The sequence below is a fragment of the Dasypus novemcinctus genome, chromosome 7 (genome assembly GCF_030445035.2).
Source record: "Dasypus novemcinctus isolate mDasNov1 chromosome 7, mDasNov1.1.hap2, whole genome shotgun sequence".
Classification (NCBI taxonomy): domain Eukaryota; kingdom Metazoa; phylum Chordata; class Mammalia; order Cingulata; family Dasypodidae; genus Dasypus; species Dasypus novemcinctus.
Window position 1 is genome coordinate 111,459,168 of NC_080679.1, and position 21,642 is coordinate 111,480,809.

A 21,642-nucleotide genomic window follows, 5' to 3' on the forward strand; every position below is an offset into this window, starting at 1 on the left:
TGCGCTAAGAAAAAAAAGAATGTCTTACCCCCTCTTCCTATTAATGGTGATTCATCATAGTGAAGTATTCTCAAGGTATCAACTGGTAACCCTTGTGCTGTTTCTTATTTCCAGAGCTCTACCCTGGGACCAGTCTTGATTAAAAGAAAAACAGGCTTTAGGGCCCAGGGCTATAGGGCAGCACTTTTATTTCAGAAGACACCTCTATTTCTTCTGCCTGCAAAAGATTTAGAGTTGTGCTTCAGTGACAACTACAAAATGAGTTGGTGTTCATTACAATTTTCTCTGGTGGAAATGTTGGTATATATTGCTGATTAATTTGAGAGATTGCCTTAGATTGGTGTACGTGAGTATGTATTCACACACATACATATATTTTAAATATTTTTTTTTCATTTCTGTTCATTGTAACAAACGTTTATTGACCATCATGTGCCAGGTATTATGTTCTAGGTACCAGGTATACAAACCTACATTTTTTAAGGGCCTAACTGTTCACTATCCAGGCTTTGAAGTAATTTGATTCACAAATTCTATCACCCTTTTCAATTTTACCAGAAACTAGAAGACTAAATGAGTAGTCATTAGATAGCAAGTTTCCTGCATCTGTTAACCTTAGTGAAGGCATATTTCAGTTAAAGAATTTCTTTTGGGAGGCATAGTTATTAAATTTATACCTGCTTACTTTGGACTGTTTTCAAAATATTAAATATAGGGAGAAATCAGTAATGACATTTCTACCCAGTTGTAACCTATAAATATCTTTGGATGTTTTTTCTGACTTGCTTCTTTTCATTTTTAATATACAGTGTAGTTGGAGTGATACTTTATCATTTTGTAAGTTTGTTAATTACTTTAGAAATAAGTATTTTCCACGTTACTAAAACATGGATCATTTTTAAATTATAAGATAATCTATTAAAGGTATCAAAATCCTTTAACAATTTTCTTCAATTTTCAAAGATTTCCATTGTTTGCAGTTTGTCATAATATAAATAACACTGTGTCGAACATCCATATGCATATTACAGTTGGTATTTTGGAAAATTTCCTTAGGATAGGACTTTAGAAGTGTGAATCTTACAGCAAACTCTGTATGTATTATAAATTTCTTCAGAAAAGCTCTACTAATTTATATTGTCACAAATCAAGAATCCATCATCCTGAGGCAATCAGTTATTATTTTGGTATATTTCCTGCTAATAATTTAAATGTGTGTATAATTTTTTTACAAAATTATATCACTCTTCCCTGCCCAATGGTATTTCATTTTTCATTTCATTAAATATTTTCACTTATATTATTATTATTTTTAGTGTAACAACTTTTTATTTAAAGTATCTTGCATTTGTGATGGATGCTTTCTGGGTTTTATGACATATTTTAATGTTTCAGGTTAAATTATTTTTTTACATGCATGTAATGCAAAGATTTTTCCCCACATTGGGAATAATGATTATAAAAAGATGATGTACAACCCGGGTTAAGTGTCTTTTTCAGTTGAAAAGCTACAGACTACCTAGTTATATTTCTCCCAAAAAAAACCACAAACTGGTTATCAACAGTCTCTAGCCAATATTTCCAAAGCTGAGCAGATTAAAAATACAAACACAAGTCCTCAGTTCCAATTAAGGGCACTCGCTCTATACAGCCTTATGAATACCAGTGGTACTCCTTGGCTTTGGAGAGCTGGAAGATATCCTAATAACCCCACTCAGAACATGTACCTCAAATAGTCTTTTTCCAGTTTCCAACTCATGAATAAAGATAATACTTTGTTAATTCTATTTCAGAAAACTTTTTCCAAGTTGTTTGTATTCACAATGCCAACTTTTAAAAGGTCACTAAACTGAAGTTAACTGAACAGTGAACTAGGCAGAAACTGCTTTATGTAAAGAGGGAAAGCCCAAAATGCAACTTTCTGTAGAGATCCCACGGTTCAGTTTTACTCAGAGCAAAGAGAAAAGGAACTTTTGATCATACTGGAAGAAACTCAGCCATAGGTTTGGAATCTGTACTCAAACTACACCTGCAATGAGGACAGTATTCTGCTAATACAATTGATTTGCAGCTGCATTTGTCTACTGTTCGTCTAATATTAACAGTTATAAATAGATCAGTGTGACCAGGATTTGGAGCAGTCCTTACAGTGATACAGGGCGAGGCAAAATGCTTCACTTCTCTTCACACCACTGGTTCTCTTTGTATACCTGGGCTTCCTCCTGCTCAGTGAAGTCATTTTTGGTATTGAAGTTCTTGAGAATCTCCTCAGGAGTTTTCCCCTTGATCATATTGGCAACAGTCTGGTGTGTAACCTCAAACAAACCCTTGATGCCTAAGTAGTTTGCAGCCAGAATACATGTAAAAACTGTTCCCTGGTCAACTTTAAGAAATTCTTGGTCCCAAACAGGGATTTCGTCTCTTCGCTTTCCTTTGTTCTCATCATCCTCGGCAGGAGGAGGGTCATCTTTGTGGTGGGTGCACCACCGAATGGCTTTTTGTAATATTGCTGCATTAGTATTTGGTAGAGGAACTGGGTCATCATTTCCTTCATCATCCATTCCCACATCTTCCAACGTGGTCTTTATAGTCACGGATTGTTTGGCAATTTCCACATCAACTTCAAATATCTCTCCATCAGACCTCTGCCACTTAATTGAAGGCTGCTGTTTGGTCTCAAAGAGACGAGTGGGCCAGACACTGACGAGAGCGAGGCGGTGTCAGCACAAAAAGAAGGAAAAGGTGTAGGACAAGGCCTCTCCCTATTTATATCATTTTAATGGCTCTCCCATATAAATTATGGGAATTAAACTATTTTGCGAATACAATTCAGAGAGTTTTGTCAAGTCTTTATATGTGTATAACCAACACCTCAATCAAAGTATAGAACTTTTCTATCACCCCGAAAGTTCTCTCAAGTGTCTCTGTAGTCAGCAACACCCCTTGGCTCAAGGTAACTGCCTGTGGATTAGTTTGCTGGTTGTGGAATTTCAAATAAATGGAATTTTATAGAATATCCTCCTTGGGACCTGGATGTTTCTGAAATTGATACATGTTGTAAGTTATCTGTAGTACGTTAATTTTTTACTGCTGCATAGTATCCCATTGTATGTAAGTGTCCATTTATATTTCCTCTGGAGAATTACTTTTCTATTAATTTTATTGTTTTCCTTTTAATTTGATTATCCATTGTTTTCCATTTGATCATGAGACCATGAGATTATCCCTTATTTATCCATATTTGATTGTCCCATTATTTTTTATTTTTTGGATTGTTTTCAGTTTGTGGCTACTATCAATAAACATTTGTCTTTGTTGGACATATATATTCATTTCCTTTAGGTAAATATGTAGGAGTAAAAGTTCTGAATCTTAGTGTAGGCATATGTTTAACTTGGTAAGAAACTTCCAAACTGTTTTCCAAAGTTATTTTTTACATTTTGCATTCCCCCCAGCAATGGACAAGAGTTTTAATTACTTTACATCTTTGTCACCATTTGATATTATTGGTCTTTTAAAAGTGTAGTGGTATCTCTTATTGGTTTAATTTTTATTTCACTGATGACTAATGATGTGGGATATTTTATAGTGATCATGTTGGCTATTGTATCTTTTTATTTTTGGTGAAATTATCTTCTTTTGCTCAACTGTTTTACCCATTAAAATTTTAAGTTATATTTTTGTCTTATTATTGAATTCTATGAGTTCTTTCTTACAGTTCAGATAGAAGAAGTCAACTGTCGGATGAATGTATTGTGAATATATTCTCCTGGTCTGTGATTGCCTTTTATTTTTTAACAGTGTCTTTCAAAGAGCAGGAAGTGTTAATTTTGAAAAAGTACAATGTTTTTCTTTTCTGGCCCCTGCTTTTTATATCCTATCTATGAAATCTTTGCTTATTTTAAGGGCTTGAAGATTATTTCTTTTTTTTCCTTTTAGATGTCTTATAACTTTTATGTTTACATCTGTGATCCATTTAGAGTTAATTACTGTGTGCATTGTAAAGGATTAGCCAGATGTTTCAGCACCATTGGTTGAAAAGACTATTTTTTCTCCATTTAATTGCTTTGGCACTTCTGTCAAAAAATCAACTGACAGCTAATATGTGTATTTTTTCCTGGGCTGTCTGTACTGTCCTGTTGATTTATATGTCTTTCCATATGCTAATACCTTTGTGCATCACTTTTTTTTTTTTTTTTTTTTTGGAGGTACCAGGGATTAAACCTGGGACCTTGTTCATGGGAAGTAGGTGCTCATCCACTGAGCTATACCAGCTTCCTGTGCATCAGTTTTGCCTTAAGATAAATTCCAAGACATGGAATATTGGGTTCAAGGTTATCACAGTTTTTAAGTCTATTGATTAATGGCCTAAATTTCTCTCTAGAAACATTGCATTCATTTATTCTTCCAGACACTTCCCAAACCTACAACAATGACTAATTCACTTGGAAAAAAATAGATTCCAATTTCATTTTTGGAAGATATGTCATTATTTTTAAGTTGGTATTTCTGTTTTATTTCCGTAACTCTTTAGCCACTTGTGTGCCTTTTCTCATGAACTCTATGTTTTTATCCTTTGTATATGTTTTCATTGTGAGTTTTAGCTCTTTCCTCAATGATTTATAAAAATCTCTTTATATGATAAAGGTGTGAAGCTTTTTACTACCATGCTTGTTTCAAAAAGTCTGTTTGTTTGCATTTTACTTTCATTCATTGGGTTTCTGATATCAAGGGACATTTAATATTTATCACTTGATTTCTAAACACACCTTAAAATAATTTTGTTCATGTTTTCCAAATATCCTTTTATGATTTTTAGATAAAGTTACATGAAATATGCACATTTATTGTGTAGGAATAAAATTTTTACACTACCCATTCTTCCTAATCCAGCATATGGTATATCTCCTTGAGTGTAGATTTGCTTTGCTTCTCTTGATAGATTTGTATAAATTTACCCATAGAGGTTCCAAACACTTCTTTTTTTTTTTTTTTTTTAAAGATTTATTTATTTATTTAATTTCCCCCCCTCCCCTGGTTGTCTGTTCTTGGTGTCTATTTGCTGCGTCTTGTTTCTTTGTCTGCTTCTGTTGTCGTCAGCGCACGGGAAGTGTGGGCGGCGCCATTCCTGGGCAGGCTGCTCTTTCTTTTCACGCTGGGCGGCTTTCCTCACGGGCGCACTCCTTGCGCGTGGGGCTCCCCCACGCGGGGGACACCCTTGCGTGGCACGGCACTCCTTGCGCGCATCAGCACTGCGCATGGCCAGCTCCACACGGGTCAAGGAGGCCCGGGGTTTGAACCGCGGACCTCCCATGTGGTAGACGGACGCCCTAACCACTGGGCCAAAGTCCGTTTCCCCAAACACTTCTTGTTAAGGCCATTCCTACATATTTTAAGTTTAATTTTGCTACCATGAACAGTATCTTGTTAAAATTACATTTTAACACTATTAATATTTAAAAATAGAGGACTATCCATTTTTTAAAATCTTTTATCAAGTCAGTTCACTGTACTAGCAGTAATTTGGAAACCTTTTAATTTGATTTCCTTGTATTCCTATTTATGCAACTTATTTTTCTCATTAGGTACTGATAATTTAGTCATTTTATTGCCAGGACTTTTTATTGTTATTTTTCACTATTCGTTGTTGAATTATACATAATTTCCACAGCAATTTAAAATAATATTGGTGATAGTGGGTACATGATCTTAAACCTCAAATATAATTTATAGGCCTGACAAAGTATATTAAAAATGAAGTTAATTTGGAGTTAGAAGAAACATAGCTCTTTGTTGACTTATGAATTTCCCCTCTAACCTCAGAGACTCCTGCTTTAACATATGGAGTGATGAGGAAGGAAGAATGAAAAAATAATAATAAAGAAATGAGCATGTTGAAAGACCTATTATATGGCAACCACATATCCCCAGTTCTCAGGAAACGCCCACATTAAAACTAGGCTAACATCATCCTCACGAGGAAGAGGGTCGTCTTTGTGGTGTCTTGAGAATCCTGGTTCTGATTCTCAATAAATGTCACAGAAGCTGATCCCTAAGTCTGGTGGCTCACATGGCATTTGAACATCTGTGTTAATCTTTATCCAATCCTCTTCCAGACATGGGCCTTTACATTATTAGCCTGATCAAAAGTTACCAATGGAGTAGCAAGGCTACTACTGAAACACACTTTCATAACAGCGAATTTTTTCTACAGATGCATAGTTGGTGAGGAAAAATGGGTGATCAGTATTTCTATTTTTCAGCCCTCTTGGAATTGACCATAGTTCCTGTTTCATTCATGTTGAGAGACAAAACATGACAAGTATAAGTACATTCATGGGACAAACCTTTGAGGCAAAACAAGCAAAAGACACTACAAAGCAGATAATACCTAAAAGAGGAAAGTTGAATGTTAAATGTTATTAATGCCTTAACTCCTTGTTTGAAACTTTATGAAATGGAAATGCCACTTACATGAAAACAATTTAATTTATTTGAAAACAAGGCTTTTTTGAAGTTCTTACAATTGATTTAAGAAACCAGGACTTTGCTTACGGTTTTCTTCTCTGCTATCCTCTGCAGTTTATGTTATTCCTTTATACGTATTACCAAGCTCCAAGAATTCAGATGGCACCCTGTAGGGTAGAATAGCTTCCCTGATGAAGAAGACATCAGAGGTAATTAGGTAAAAGAAGTTTGGGTAAGAGGGAGCATTCAGGCGGAGAGGAGTATTTACTTTTAGAATGGAGATGGACTTGGGAAAACTATCGATAGCAGTCATTCATTCTGATAAATGACTCTCAACATATGCATTTCCATCACATTCAATCTGTGCATAATAGAAACTCTAAGGATCTTCTTTTGTTACTAAATACTCACATCTCCTCTCTGTTTCCATGTCTTCATTTGTATTTAACACTCTACAGTGGAACTAGAAAGAGTTCTTAACTGGCAACTTGGAAATCCCACTTCTAGACTTTTGTATTAATTTTAGGGCCCTCAATTTCTTGTGAAATTTTACAGCTAGACTACATTCATCTCATGAAAACTCAAACATTTATTGAGTACCTCCTACAGTGGAGACACTTGACTTGAAGCCTCAATGATCTGGCACCTGCCTACTTCCCCAGTATTCCCTTGTGCCCTCTTTCCTAACTTCCCTCCCAGCCACCTTCATCCAATTCTTATAATTCACCAAATCTTGTTTGGCCATAGTGCCTCTCAAACACTGCCACCCCCCAGCCCCCACCCAGCCCCTCTACAACACTCCTCCCCGGTTCCTACACGGAGCTCGGGCTAATTCTCCCAGAGTGCGTTTCAGTGTCCTCCCACATGGCCATCTTCATCTTCCCTGTCTACCATCTGTAAAGTCACCTGCCCTTTTCTCTAGTGCGCTCCTTCTGGTTTCCGTCTCTGCACTCCCGACAATTTCTACTTATTTTATAAATATGTCTCCTGCCTGTCTCCTTCACCAGACGCTATCCCTGTAAGACAAGGGCCATTGTCTGTCTCATTCACCAAGGCAGCCCAGTGCCCAGAACACAGCAGTGCCCCCAAAATCTGTGCGGAGTGGCTGTTGCAAGAGACTCAAAGTAACTTGCAATCTATTGAGAGAAATGGAAGAACTTATGTCCTTGATGTGGAGACTGTGGCCACGGGCAGTGCTGAAGGCAGGGAGAGGGACAAGGAGGTATACTATGGGGGGGTTTTGGGGACTTGGAATTGTCCTGAATGACACTGTAAAGACAAATACAGGCCATTATATATCCTGCCATAAGCTACAGAATGGAGTGGGAGAGAATGTAAACTACAATGTAAACTATAATCCATGATTAGTGGCAATGCTTCAAAATGTATTCACCAATTGCAGTGAATGTACCACACTAATGAAAGAAGTTGTTAATGTGGGAAAAGTGAGGATGTAGGGAGTGGGGCATATGGGAATCCCCTATTTTTTTTTATGTAACATTTTATGTAATCTATGTATCTTTTAAAAATAAATAAAAAATATATTTTTTTTTAAAAGCAGAAGATTAACAGGAAGAGGAATTGAGAAAAGGTCAAATGAAGCTACTGTGTGGAAGAGTTAAGAGGTGCGTGCACTGGAAGGGCAGTGGGAGCCTTTCCTGAAGAACCTTTTTGGCCATTTAGGGAGTCTGAATTTTCTTTTAAGTGCGATGGAATGAGCTAAAGAGTTTGAGCATTGCCAGGACATGCTCTGGCTGTTGTGTGCAGGGTGAGTTGGAGGGACAAGTGGCTGTGCGGGCCAGGACAGAGACCAGGTGAGATGGAGGAGACAGTGGAGGTGGAGAGAGGTATATAGGTTTATAACATATTTGGGATGAGAATAGAGAAATGAGTGAATTAGATATGGGAGGGAGAAACAAGGGAGTGTTTGGAAGGACTCAGGTTTCTGGGGTGAGTCACTGGTGGAGAGTGATATGCTTTTTGAAGTTGGGAAAGACTAAGCATCAAAGGGAGAAGAATATGTTTGTGAGGAGGGAAGTCAGATCAGAAAGGAAATAAGTGCAGATGACCCCGTCAGTCACATGAGGGCCAGAAATTGTTGAGGATGAGTTTTACGGTTCAAGGTTGTTTCTCCATGTCTGGATGACTTTGCTTTTTGCCTTCATCCTCTCTCTGTCTCCACTCCCAGCTATTTCTTGCGTGTTCAGCCCCATCCACTCCACTGCAACGTCATGCTACTCAGTTGGTGCTGGTGTGGCCTGGACATCATAGTTGCAAAGTAAGCACCAAAATGATCTGGGTTTAGTAGCAGGTTAATTCCTGTTGTAATCTGTTCTGCACTAAATACCCAGGGAATGACTGATGGAGAAGATTTCAACGGGTTACTAAGCATTCTGGTCCATGTAATAGATTGTTAAATATGTCTCCAAAAGCCAAATGCAGTGCAGTGACAAATGGAACATTTGCCTGTTTAATTGAGGCCCAGAACACGTTTAGCCTGAAATAATCAGATGGTAGAGGCCAAATTAATGCCCCACAGTACTGTAAATTATCTGAATAACTTTTGTTCTTTGTTTTGATTGTGGACACTCCTGGAAAACCGTACTCCCTCCTGTCAAAGCAGTGGATGCTGTGCTAATTCTCCCGGAACACGGAGGAGGCTTCTCACAGTGCCATTTCCTCCCCTTCCCTGTTTAAGGAGGGGTGAAGCACAGCATGCCTTCCCCACTCCAATGGGATTATAGCTGCAGTCTCCAAGGAACAGAGCTGCCAGAACCTTACAGGAATTGTTTGCAGTGTCCTCAAGCATGACTTCTCTCTAGGTTCCCTATAAAAGCACAGTTAAACCTCGTGGAGTCAATCCCCAATAATTTTAAAATATTACATAGCAATTTGGGTACAGTCTAGAAATGATTTTGCAATACATAACATCTTGGGGAACCATGGCTTCCAGTGAAATTAATATTGAAATAATGTTGGCGCTTTGTGGGAAAGGTTAGTTACTTTCATTTACTGAAGTACATTGTGCTAGGCTTTGGAAATACAATAGAGAATAAGAAAATGCCCTTATCTTCCAGGAGCTCAGCCTAATGAAGGGAGACAAACCAGCTCAAGTGCGCTTAGAGGAGTATAAAGGAGGGGATTCAAAGAGGAGTGAGCAAGTCTGTCAGGTGCTCGAGGGACATTTTATGGAAGATATGCTATCCTGAGTTATTTTTAGGCTAATCTGGTAGCAGTGATTTTCTGATTTCAAGCTTCATGTTTGTTGTAAGATACTCATTGTTCTCATTCATTAATAAGCCTATAGTAATGTTATACATTTGAACTCTTAAATTGTGCATTAATAAATGGCATATATTGGGATCCTATAGAAAGCTTATTTTAGGGAGAAATTCTGTTCCATTGTCTGAACATGCGAAAACCCAGCCCTAGGAAATAGGGGGCTATTTAAGGGCCTGAAATGGGGAAGTCTAACAATCGGAATTTGCATTTTAGAAAAACTGCTGGCAAGATCCCGGATTGGTGTGGCTTGACATGAAATGTTTGTAAGGCAGAGCCTGTGTCTCTACGGTCCTGAACCATCTCCTAATTCAAGGACAATCCTGTGAGACTGTTCCCAGGACTTCTGACTTAGGTGTGGGGGAGGCTTTGGCAGGAGAGAAGGGAGTGAGGGCCACTGAGAGGTTGCCAGAGACACAGAAGAGGCTTTGACTTTTATCCTGCTTGCAGGTAATCGCAACCAAGTATCAGATGACCAAAAGAGAGGTGCAAGTAGGAATATCCAGCTCTGCCAGAGTCAGCAGAGTAAAGGAGTTCATGGGCTTGTGCAAAGTGCAAGCAGAATATCAGGCAGGAGGAAATGCAACAGTCAGATGCGTTGTAACATTTATTCCACTCCCAATTTTAATATGTCTATCCTCATTTTAAACTACTGCTTATACTGTCATAAAGGAACGAGAATTTTGATTTATGTTTTACAAAGTACAAAACTGGTCTGTGTACTTTTCATGGTGGTTGAAGTCATGGGAATGATTATCCCTGGAAGGTAACAGAATTCAGTCTTTTATACAAACTCTGTAAATTACTTTTAATAATTACCAGCAACCTTTTCAAATATTATTCAAAAAGTCTTGATTTAGATTTCATTATTCTTCCATCAAATAATTATTACCTTATTATTCAGTTCCATTCCCCAAAGTTCTAGCTCCTCACCACCACCCTCACCCCAATATCCATTATTTTTCCTACTTCACTGCTTTATCCGCTAAGTTCTAATTAGGACTTAAAACATTTCCCCAAGTAGTCTAAGAGTAAAGTTGAAGGAAATAACATTTTGTGAAAGGTCCAGGATGGTATACACTACTTTCAGATTAATTTATTCAGTTTTTATTGGGCATTTATTGTGTATTAGGCAGTGTGATAAGTGCTGGAGAAATAAAGTGAGTAAGATATAGTAGCTGTCCTCAAGGAGTTCACAAGATGAAGAAAGTCATGTGAAAAATAGTTATAATAAACAGCAGTGTGACAAGTGTGGTGATGTATAAATTCATAGCCTACTCTGGAAGACCGTGGTAAGGCACTGCACTCTAAATCTGAGTCTGTTATTAAGTCACCAGAGGTATTCCTATATTAGGTCTGTGGAAGCCAGAAGAGAGCAAGGGGCGTAATTGAGTCATGAAAATAAGATATTCATACATGAACGTCATTGTTGAAATTAAAAGGCAGCATCTGCTATCTGCCATATTAATGGTACCTCAGTATTGAAGTTGCAAGTGGGTTTGATGGTAAAATACAAAGCCACACACACGGCCATCTCTTCTCATAATACTCCCACCTCCCTTCCCCTGTGCCCACAGGTCCTCGTTAAAGCCCTGCCCAGACTGACGTGGAAATAGAATAAGCTGGCACTTCCGCTTCTCATGTAACTGCTCTTCCCTTCGTTGCCAACTTTTGGAGGCCAAGGCACAGATTCATGAGGTTTCTCCCAGGCCGTTCTATTTTTGAAGTATTTTTATGTTCCTATCATGTGACACTCCTCTTTTTTTCACAGCTTAGATGCAGTTTATCAGGACACATAGGTGAACGTATTTGGTGCCACTTACCATCCTGAGTCATTTATTCCTTAACAACAAAAGGACGGTTTCTATTAAGATTGTATCACAAGAATAGCCTGTTTAACTGCAAAACTTGTATTAAATGTGACTGCAGTCTGACCGTGATTCACTTGGGGGGCATGGGCCATATAATATCTAGTAGCACCTTACCCCAAGGCTTCTTTAATGTTTGCTTCCACCTTGTTCATAATTAAAGAATTCTTTTTATTCAACTTCTAACACAACATGAAATCTAAGTTTTCTCTCACACTGTTCCCCTTAAATGTTTACACAGAAATTTGGTTGTGCAGGCACATGTGTGTTTAGACACATGACATTTTTGAGTGAGTGTGAGCATGTGTGTGTGTGTATTACTTTTTTTTTTCTTTGCAGAAGCTTGTGTCACTGATTTTCCAGATTACCAGCATCGAGATAAAATAAGATTTGCCATATTTAACCTTAGCGATAAAACTTCTGCCAAGCATTGCAATCTAGTTTTTTGGCATTTACTGCTAAGATTTCTGTCTTCACATTTATGTTTCCTGTTAGTTCCTGTATCAATTTAGAAAAATGTAAAGGGTAACTTTTAAAAGATATCTGGAAGGTAAAATGAATTTGCCAATCTCAGCAGAAAGGCTGTGCAGCCACTGTTTAGCTCTCTTCTCCTAAGCAATCATTTGTTTTTCAACTTGCAAAATGAATTTTGAAACAATGCGACATTATGCCACGAAATATTAATAGGTACAATTAATATATTGATATATGTTTGTTTCTGTCATCCTTCATTCCCCTTTCTTCTTTTAATCTGCTGTGACAGTTCTGTAATGGAGCACCAGGAACATGACTTAAGGGGAAGCCATCCTACTAATCATCGATAGTACTGTGTGTTGTCCAGCAGCTACGTGTTCCTGTTTTCTCAGCAGGGACGATAATTCCGTAAAATTTCTACTCAGAAAAAACGCTTTCCATGATTTATTTACAAGGAAAAAATTTAATGGGCTGCTGAGTTCAATCATGAGGGTTTTTTTGTTGTTGTTGTTTTTTCTGCTGAGCCGGTCATCATTTTCGTTTTAACGGCAGCATATTGGGCAGAATTGTTTAAGCAATACAAGTATATGAGCTGTATATAAGCAACAAAAATGAGGCTTTACACCTTTTATTATTGGTTCCCTAATGCTCTAGCTGTAAAGGGATTTGCAAACCCCCTCTAAATTGTGTAACAGTGGTCACTTTGGGGATTCTTGCCTTAATCTTATACTCTTAGTAAAATAATTAATGACCTACATAGATTACATCATTAAAACATTATAAGCAAATCCATTAAGTAAACCGGTTATTCTTCCATACTGGCCTCTAGCAATGGTTGTCACTCTGAAAGAACATTAATAATTCTGGGATATCGAGAGGGGTAAAAAAGAGGGTAAGAGCTGCCTTCAAAAATATCTATCTGTACAGATACGTATCACTTTTTCACTGGTAGCACCTGCCAGTTCTTTTACTAAGAAAAAGCCAACACTCCCAGCCTGTTAAATATCCACAGGTTTGGAGCAGTCAGTTCATTCTCCCTGATCCTGGAAAGTCATGATTTTCTTTCTTTGGTGGGTAGAGAACTAAATATTTTCAGTGTGTTATCAAATAGTTAAGGGTATATAAACTAGTTCCTTAATGGTAGGTGATAATCTATGCATCGTCCATTATATGTGTTACAGCAAATTTTCACAGGAAGCCAGTATAGGTTGTAAATATTTTCTCTGCAAAGAACACAGAAAACTGAAGGCATCCTTTTCAGTTATAAATGCCTGTTTGATATTATAGTTGAAAAATAAAATTTGGTGTTTTGTTTTACCTTTCATTTAGTACATTCATCAGTCCTTGTCAAAATCATGGACATTAGCTACATTTGTTTCCCATTAGCATATTTTAACACAACTCTAAGCATGAAGACAACCCTGTATTATTTCAGAATATTGTTTATCTAGTTCATTGTTAAGCAGCATTATCAAGAATATATATATTTAAACCTCCAACAGCTTTTAGGAGATATAAGGGGAGATTTAAGATCTGCAGAGGCCATTACTTTTGATCACCCTACCTGCAGTTCAGGAATTTAGCACCAATTCAACATTGGAGCCTTGTAGGTGCTAGTGATAAGTGGACAATGTAGTACAGAAGTTACCGAATTTTCCCTTCAAAGCTAGGAAAAAATATGTCTATCGTCTTCTATTATCACACTTTCATTAGTAATTGAAAACAAATCAATATACAATTTGGAACAAGAGCTAAAGGAATAAAATTAGCAAGTTCAATTTGTTTCCATGTTACTAGTTCATTAGTTACCGGTAAATCTTGGATTTCATTTCTCTCATCAGAATCAAGTTATGAGTTACTCCATTCTGTTCATGCCCTGTCCTGTTGCTTACCCTGCTCCCTTGTTCACTGTTAGCCCCTCCCACCCCATTGTACTGACACACACACCTTCACATACTATATTTACATATACTGGTATATGTCTCCTACCAGACCCTTATGGGACCTGAAATAAATGCATTGTAATTCAGTGAATTATTATTTATTTAATGTTTCTTTTCCCTGGTTTTCTGCAAATTGCATGAAGACAGGAACTAATCAGTCCTGTTCTGTGTACTCCCAGTTCATAGAAAATAAATATGAGCACCCGGAAGGCACTCAATAAATGTGTTGAGTGAATTCACATGACTGCATGAAGGAAGCCATGGTCTGGGGTCTTCTCACTTCTCTAGACAACATTGCTCACTTCCTTACAAGTGTTCCTGTTTCTAGACTCACCTGTCTGTAATTCACCCTCCCACCTTGCAGCCTACTTCATCTCTCTGAAGTGCAACTCTATCCTGTTATTTTTTACCATCTTTCTGTTGAGAAAGTCAGACTCAGAGAGGAGACGTGGCTCAAACAGGGTAAATGGAACTATAAGAGCCACCACCAGCTTTCCATTCCAGTTTCCTGAACCTAAGCCCTTCCGGTAAATCAAAGCGCCCTGTCCCCGAAGCCTCTCGTTCTTTCCTGTATAGTCTTGTCTGTCCTGATTGAGGTCATTGCCGTCTTCTTTCATTCATTCCTTCACTCTTGACACACTTTTTCTGATTGGGTAAATCCAGCTACTGGAGAATGTCATAACAAATTCTTTTCTTCAATACACAGGCTTGATTGGGACATTCTACTTTCTCTCCCAGTCCAGTAATTTGCAAGTGGAACATGGGAGAGCGGTACCATTCAGATGATGCAGGTTGAGGCAAAAGTCAGTGAAGCAATAAACGTCATCTTGTCAAAAATAGAATAATATTTTTGTGGAAATATTTTTAATCTGTTTCAGACTTCCAACTTTCTTAAATAGTGTGTGTTAATGTTAACTGATCTCTTCTTGCTAAATCAAGAAAGCTATATTTAGAGGCCCTGGGCTTCAAGAGCTAAGTTTCAATTACCTAGAAAATCCAAGATTCTCATATTCCCTTGGTGCCTTGTAAGTGAAGATTCAATATGTTTAAATAAATGTGTCAATGAAGATTTTAAACACTGGCCTGGGACAGGAAGGCTGGTGGGGAAATCTCTTCCCTTGGTGTCTCTAAAGTAAGAAAATCACTACCTGTTAGGATTGCTGTTGGAAAGAGCTTCCTGGACTGATGCTGGCATGGTATATAGTAAATGGAATTTGAGCCCCAGAAACCCAAGGTATAAATTTTTAAATGCTTATCACTCACTTTTCATTATTTACTGAATGTACAGAAATCTTTTCACTCCCTCAGTTCAAGACCCAACCAAATATATCCCTATGAAGAAGAGGCAAAACTATCACAATGGTGACTCTATAGAAAAAGCTTTATCATAACCACAGCAAAAGTCTGTCTGTCCCAGAACCTACAGGAAACTTATTATTTATGGCCCTGCACCACCCAGGACCGAAAATATATAGAACTGTCCTTTGTGAGGCTTCTGTCATTAGCGCCACTCCCTTTGGTAAAATAAAATGGTTGACACTGATTCATTAGAGATACACAATCAAATGCAATGGCTTCTAAACTGAGAAAGGGACATTTAACTCTAATACAGACAGAAATTAATTCCAATTCCACTTATTACTAGAGTAAGCACTTCTTTATTGAGCTATCAGTTATATAAATGAGCCCCATTTTTAAAGAATGAGCATTAAATAAAAATAAAATAGCAGCAATAATGATGATGAACAAACACATTTATTGCATGTGCTATTGCCAGAATAATTTAGAAATAATCCATGATTTCTTAAGCAACTCTGAGGTTATATGAGATGATTCAGTGATGTTGTAGAGAGTTATAAATTGAAGTGCTTGAGGGTTCCTGACATTTAAAAAAATCAATCCTAAACCAAGTGCCACTGAATTAAATGTAAATTAAGCATAGTGTATGATAATAAAAGTCTACAAGTCTTCCAGATCCTGAAAGTAAAACTTTAAAAATGGATCTGCTCTATGTAAGCAAGGCTAACATCCACTGTGATGTCACCTTATGTTATGATATGATGGGATGAAAATGGCCCCTGACCTCTGTTTTCCTCCTCTCAAAATCCCGGGCTAGTCATGAAAAAAACCTCAAATGAAACCAAACTGAGGGGAATTAGACAAAATACCTAGTCAGGACACCTCAAAACGGTCAAGGTTATCAAAAACAAGGAAAGTCTGAGAAACCATGGCCGCCAAGGAGAGCCCAGGATGACGAAATGGAGTGTGGGAGACTGGGTGGGCTCCTGGAACAGCAAAGTACCTTAGGGGAAAGCTATAAGAATCTGAATAAAGTGCGGATTTAGTTACTTGACCAAGATCATTTTTTCTTTGTCTGGACGAAGCTGCTGGCCTTGCACTTTGCCCTCTCTTACCCACTCCCTCTCAACGTCCCTACAACCTTGAAACTAATCTGGCAGCTGTGGAACTGCAGAGAAAAAACTCTGCAAGGAAACAAAAGAGGAGGAAAGAAAAGGACTTAAGAGACTAGCTATTCCACATTTATCATCCTCTCTCCCAACCTCATGGTCCTCTCTTTCCCCAGATGGTCTGCTGGAACTTTCCCACCGCCCTTGCCCTGACCAGCCCCCTACCTTCCTCCAAGAAGAGTTCTACTCCCTGCCCCACTCCGGTGGTAGCTGTAAATGAAGTCAGCCTTGCCTGTTTAACATTGTCTGGTGCAATTTTTCTTTGACATAATGATAACAATGTCTCAATATTCATTCATAAGTTGTGACACTCATGTTATAATGTCAGCTATTAACAATAGAAGAAACTAGGAGTGGAATTTATGGGAACTCTTGGAACTATCTTTACAACTTTTCTGTAACTAAAATCATTCTAAAATAAAATGTTTATTAAAAATACATAACAGATATAGTTGAAAAAGAATCTTCTCATACAATGTTTTCAGAGGAAGATGTTTTTTAGTTTATAAATTATTTGCATAATTCGTGACAGTTCTCACATCTGCTACTATAAAATTCATTGCAGCTTCTCTGCCTTTTGGGGGAAATGCATTTAATTATCAGTGAAATTCAACTTCAGCTTGTTATGATGAATGATTTGAACCTCTCATCTTTTTTTCCTCTCAAAACAAAAGAACTGAAATGAAATACAATTTCATTTCTCTACTCCCTTCCTTCCACCTGATTCATTTAATTGATGAAGGTTTGAGCTTTTATTAATCTTTTGAGCCTCTCCATCCTTGCATTATTATTGTAATATGATGAGATGGAAGACTGTAGTGATACTGAAATTAGCTTGAAAGTGCCCCTGCCAAGTACAGACGTAACAGGGGGTATGCAGTTCTGTGTTTTGTAGGTAACATCTAACAATCCTGTCGTGGAAAGGATGGTTTGCCAGCAGGTTCAGAGCCCCCTACAATCTTCTCCCAGCATGTTGCATCGCAGAAATTGTCTGTTCAGGAATGAGGGGGCTTGTCAGAACTCTATGCCTTCGCCCCGCCCCCCGCTTTTTTTTTTAAATATACTTTTTTTTTTAAAGATACTTAGATTACATAAATGTTACATAAAAAATATAGGGGATGGCCAAATGCCCCGCTCTCTACCCTTCCCACATTTTGCCATATTAACAACATCCTTCATTAGTGTGGTACATTTGTTACAATTGATAAACACAGTTTGGAGCATTGCCACTAAGCATGGATTATAGTTTACATTGTAGTTTACACTCTGTCCCGCACATTTTTGTAGGATATAGCAAGATATGTAATGGCCTATATCTACCATTATAATGTCATTCAGGACAATTCCCAAGTCCCAAAAATGTCCCCATAATATACCTGTTTTTCCCTCTCCTTGCCCTCAGAATCTCCATTGGCCACTGCCTCCACATCAGTACTATAAATTCTTCCATTGCTAGAATCACAATAAGTCTATAGTAGTATATACCAGGAAGTCTACTCTAGTTCATTGTTCATTCCGCTCTTCACCTCCCTTTGCTGCCTCATTTGGTAAGTTGGAATCAGAGATCCACTAACACATTTTGCTGGCAAACAGAGCTCACCTCTGCCTGTAATCTGAATATGACTCAGATACCAGTGAAACTGGAAACACACAAAAACATTTGATTGATGTTCTCGAGTTGAAAAAGTTGATTTCTACTTGGTCATTAATTTGCCACATGGCACTGAACAAGTTGCTCAATTAACCATAAATCAGTTTCCTGGAGGCGTGAGAGTTCATATAACTCTTTGGGGACATTCCTTGAGTAGGAGGCATAAGACTGTCTATTGGACCATGGAAGAATCACTAGTCACTGAATGAATGCCTGTTGCCAAGGTTTGAGCTCAGAGATTTCCATTCATTCTTTTCTTTAGTCCTTGCAACCAATCATCAGAGGAGGTGATATAGGTGAGAAAACTGAGGCTAGGGTCATACTCCTACTCAAGGGGTATGGTCATCAAGTACCAGATTCTTCTTCCCCTATCATGCATGCCTCCATACTGGGCCTGTGTGGATGGGTTGGGGGCTAGGGGTGGTCTATCCAGCTGGTCAAGTCTTCTGAGGTTCAGCACAAGTCCTGGGGACTTAGGCCACAACCTAAGTATAGGAAAGGGACCTTCTCAGTAGACACGATGCAGTAAAGGAAAGGCTCCTTCTCCATAGTGGCACATTTTAAGAGAATATAACAAGGAGAGGGCTGAACAACTGACACCGAAGTGGGGGGAGGTGAGTTGCGAAGGGAGGTGCAATGTTCAGCTTTCTAAGACACTAGAAGTATAATTTCCCTATTAATTATAATCTTATACCAAAATATTGTTATTTTTTGGTTGTTTTTTGAGATCTGATTTCAGCTCTATCAACTTTTCATATATTGAAAAGTAGAAAACAGGGAGGCGGGCTTGGCCCAGTGGCTAGGGCATCCATCTCCCACATGGGAGGTCCGACCGTGGTTTGAACCCCAGGCCTCCTTGACCCGTGTGCAGCTGGCCCATGCGCAGTGCTGATGTGCGCAAGGAGTGCCCTGCCACACAGGGGTGTCCCCCGCGTAGGGGAGCCCCACGTGCAAGGAGTGTGCCGGTAAGGAGAGCCGCCCAGCATGAAAGAAATGCAGCCTGCCCAGGAATGGTGCTGCACACATGGAGAACTGACACAACAAGATGATGCAGCAAAAAGAAACACAGATTCCCGGTACCACCGACAACAACAAAAGCAGACAAAAAAAGAACATGCAGCAAATGGACACAGAGAACAGACAATTGGGTTGGGGGAGGGGAAGAAGTGAGGGGAGAGGAGAGACATAAATAAAATAAATCTTTGAAAAAAAAAAAAAGAAAAGTAAAAAACGTGAGGTTTTACACAGCTTTTCTCAGCTTGGTTAATTTTGTTGTCATAGCAAGTTGAAAGTATGAATGTCTAGGACAAAGCCAAATTTGTGTGAGTGTGTGTGTATGCCTTTCATCTAGGAACCACAGCGGGTGTTTTCATTGGAAGAGAGAAATTCTAGATCTGTGCTATTAGCTAAATTGTATTGTTTTTTTTAATAGACCTTAAAATTAAAGGAGCCTTGAGTTTGGACCTAAAAAGTGGTATATTAGAATTAAGCTTTTCAGAAATGAAGTCCATTTTAAATTCTTGTATGAAGAATTTTTTCTAAAGAATTTAGAGCCTTTGTTAAAGCAAAGAATCACCTCCAATTTATCTATTTGATAAGGCTGGCTATTTTTTGCACTTATTTGCCTTAGGGCAAGTCATATATGTTTCAATTCAGTTATAACATAAATTACTACAAAGGAAGTCTTCAGACTTTTTAAAGCCTCAGTAAATGGCTAATTTCAATTATTATTTTTGTTACTATTACTGTAATTATTATTGGTAAAGTCAGAACCATATAGTGTCCTAGAGATGAGAAGGATCTAGTAAGGTATTTTAGGGTCTAGCATCTATTCTAAAATGCACCAATATCAGGCAAGTTAGACTCCACATGACAGTAAAATTTGTCATGTAATGAATAATGGCTCAATATTTGTATGTTTAAAGTTACTAGAAAATGACAAAATCCAGCAAAGTGCTGCATTGAGTAAAAGAGCTGGACAGGAAAAAAAAATCATGAAAATGTGTAACTTCAACATTTTAAGTTAAAAAAATGAAAAAGCATGTTGCTACTGGTAGAATATTTTCTTACTTGTAGGTGAGAAGACATTTTTGAACAGAAAATGGAGCATGGTTCTGCTAATAAAGTATTTATCTGTAGCAAGATATGTAAGAGAAAGTAATGATTTTTTAAAGTAAACCCAAAGGGGAAACTGGTATAAGGGATATACCTGTGTAAAAGAGGAAGGAAGCAAAGAAGTTAGGAAGTCGTACCAGATCGAAGAATAAGACTAGGAAATAAGGAGCACTTACTGTACCCAGGAGATTCTCAGCAAATGATAGGTATGTCTGTCAGCAACTATCAAGCAAGGCAAATCTCATGAAATACTGGAAACAGGTGCGAAACACAGAATAAACTCCGGGCAACAAGAATCATAATCACAGAGAAGAGAAACTGCATCTTGACCAGCAGCGGCTCTCTTAACTGCCCGTGTGCCCTTGGCCATCTTGTTGGAGAGAAGCCAGAACACTTCCCTTTGGATGAAGCTGCATCAGTTCTCAGGAAATCCAGATGTCATAGCTGGAGCAGCGTGTTTAACTCCATGGGCTGTTACCAGTTGATTCAAATGAAGTATGTGCACATCATAATTAAGGTGGTTCTAAATTGGAAAATTCTAGTTACAGTATCAGAAATATCAAAATGTTTTGAGGTAGAAATCCAGAGTAATGACCTCTCTTTTTCTGGTGAATATCCCAGCCCTTCATCACCAGGAGAGGGAAAAAAGTACCCACTCAGGATAGGTAAGCCCTCAGAAGTGGTATTTAGGATGAGGTCCTCAAAACAGTGAAACTGTGCATTGTCTAAATTTGCCCTTCCAACAAACCACTGAAATTTAAGAGTAAAGAATTCAAAGAGTAGAAATAAGAAGAAAGCCTTCAGGAAATTAATCAAAAGGGCAACTACACTATGCCCCAAACCAAACACACACACACACACACACACACACACACCCCTCTATTTGATCCTTGGATTCCCATTCTCTTAGAGAATGATCTTGGCCTAGGTGTAGGTGAAAACACTTGTTCAGGAAGCTCTATTAGAACTTAAACTTTTGTGACCATAGAAAAGATAACCTCCTATCATTAAAATCTACCACATTGAGAAGAAATTTTTTAATCTAGGTTGTCTTTTATTTTTCAAAATTGGATTGAAAGCAACACTTTATGGAACAATCTGAGACCCGTTTCGCCAGGTGCTTTGCAAAGTTTGAACGGGATGGAGATGGCCCTTAAACCTGGCATCACGGCTTTCCTTATCCTTTTCATCATGCTGGCAGTTTTCTATAGAATGAGTGGTTTGTGCCTTTATAAAGAGGCTATCTGTGCGTCCACTGGAAAGATCTATTTTCCAGACTTCATAACACCAATAAATATTCATTTCAGGGAATACTTTCATATATAATGATTCCATGCCTCAAAAGATCCTTTCTGACTTAACTAAATAATTTAAGA

The 21,642-nt window shown here is 38.1% G+C and overlaps 1 protein-coding gene and 1 pseudogene across 1 annotated transcript in view; one reads left to right on the plus strand and one right to left on the minus strand.

Moving 5' to 3' along the window:
* The window catches only part of NXPH2 (neurexophilin 2), a 122,483-nt gene that overhangs the window by 97,262 nt on the left and 3,579 nt on the right, over positions 1–21,642 (plus strand). The window lies entirely within an intron of this gene.
* On the minus strand, positions 2,175–4,789 carry LOC139439367 (S-phase kinase-associated protein 1 pseudogene; annotated as a pseudogene).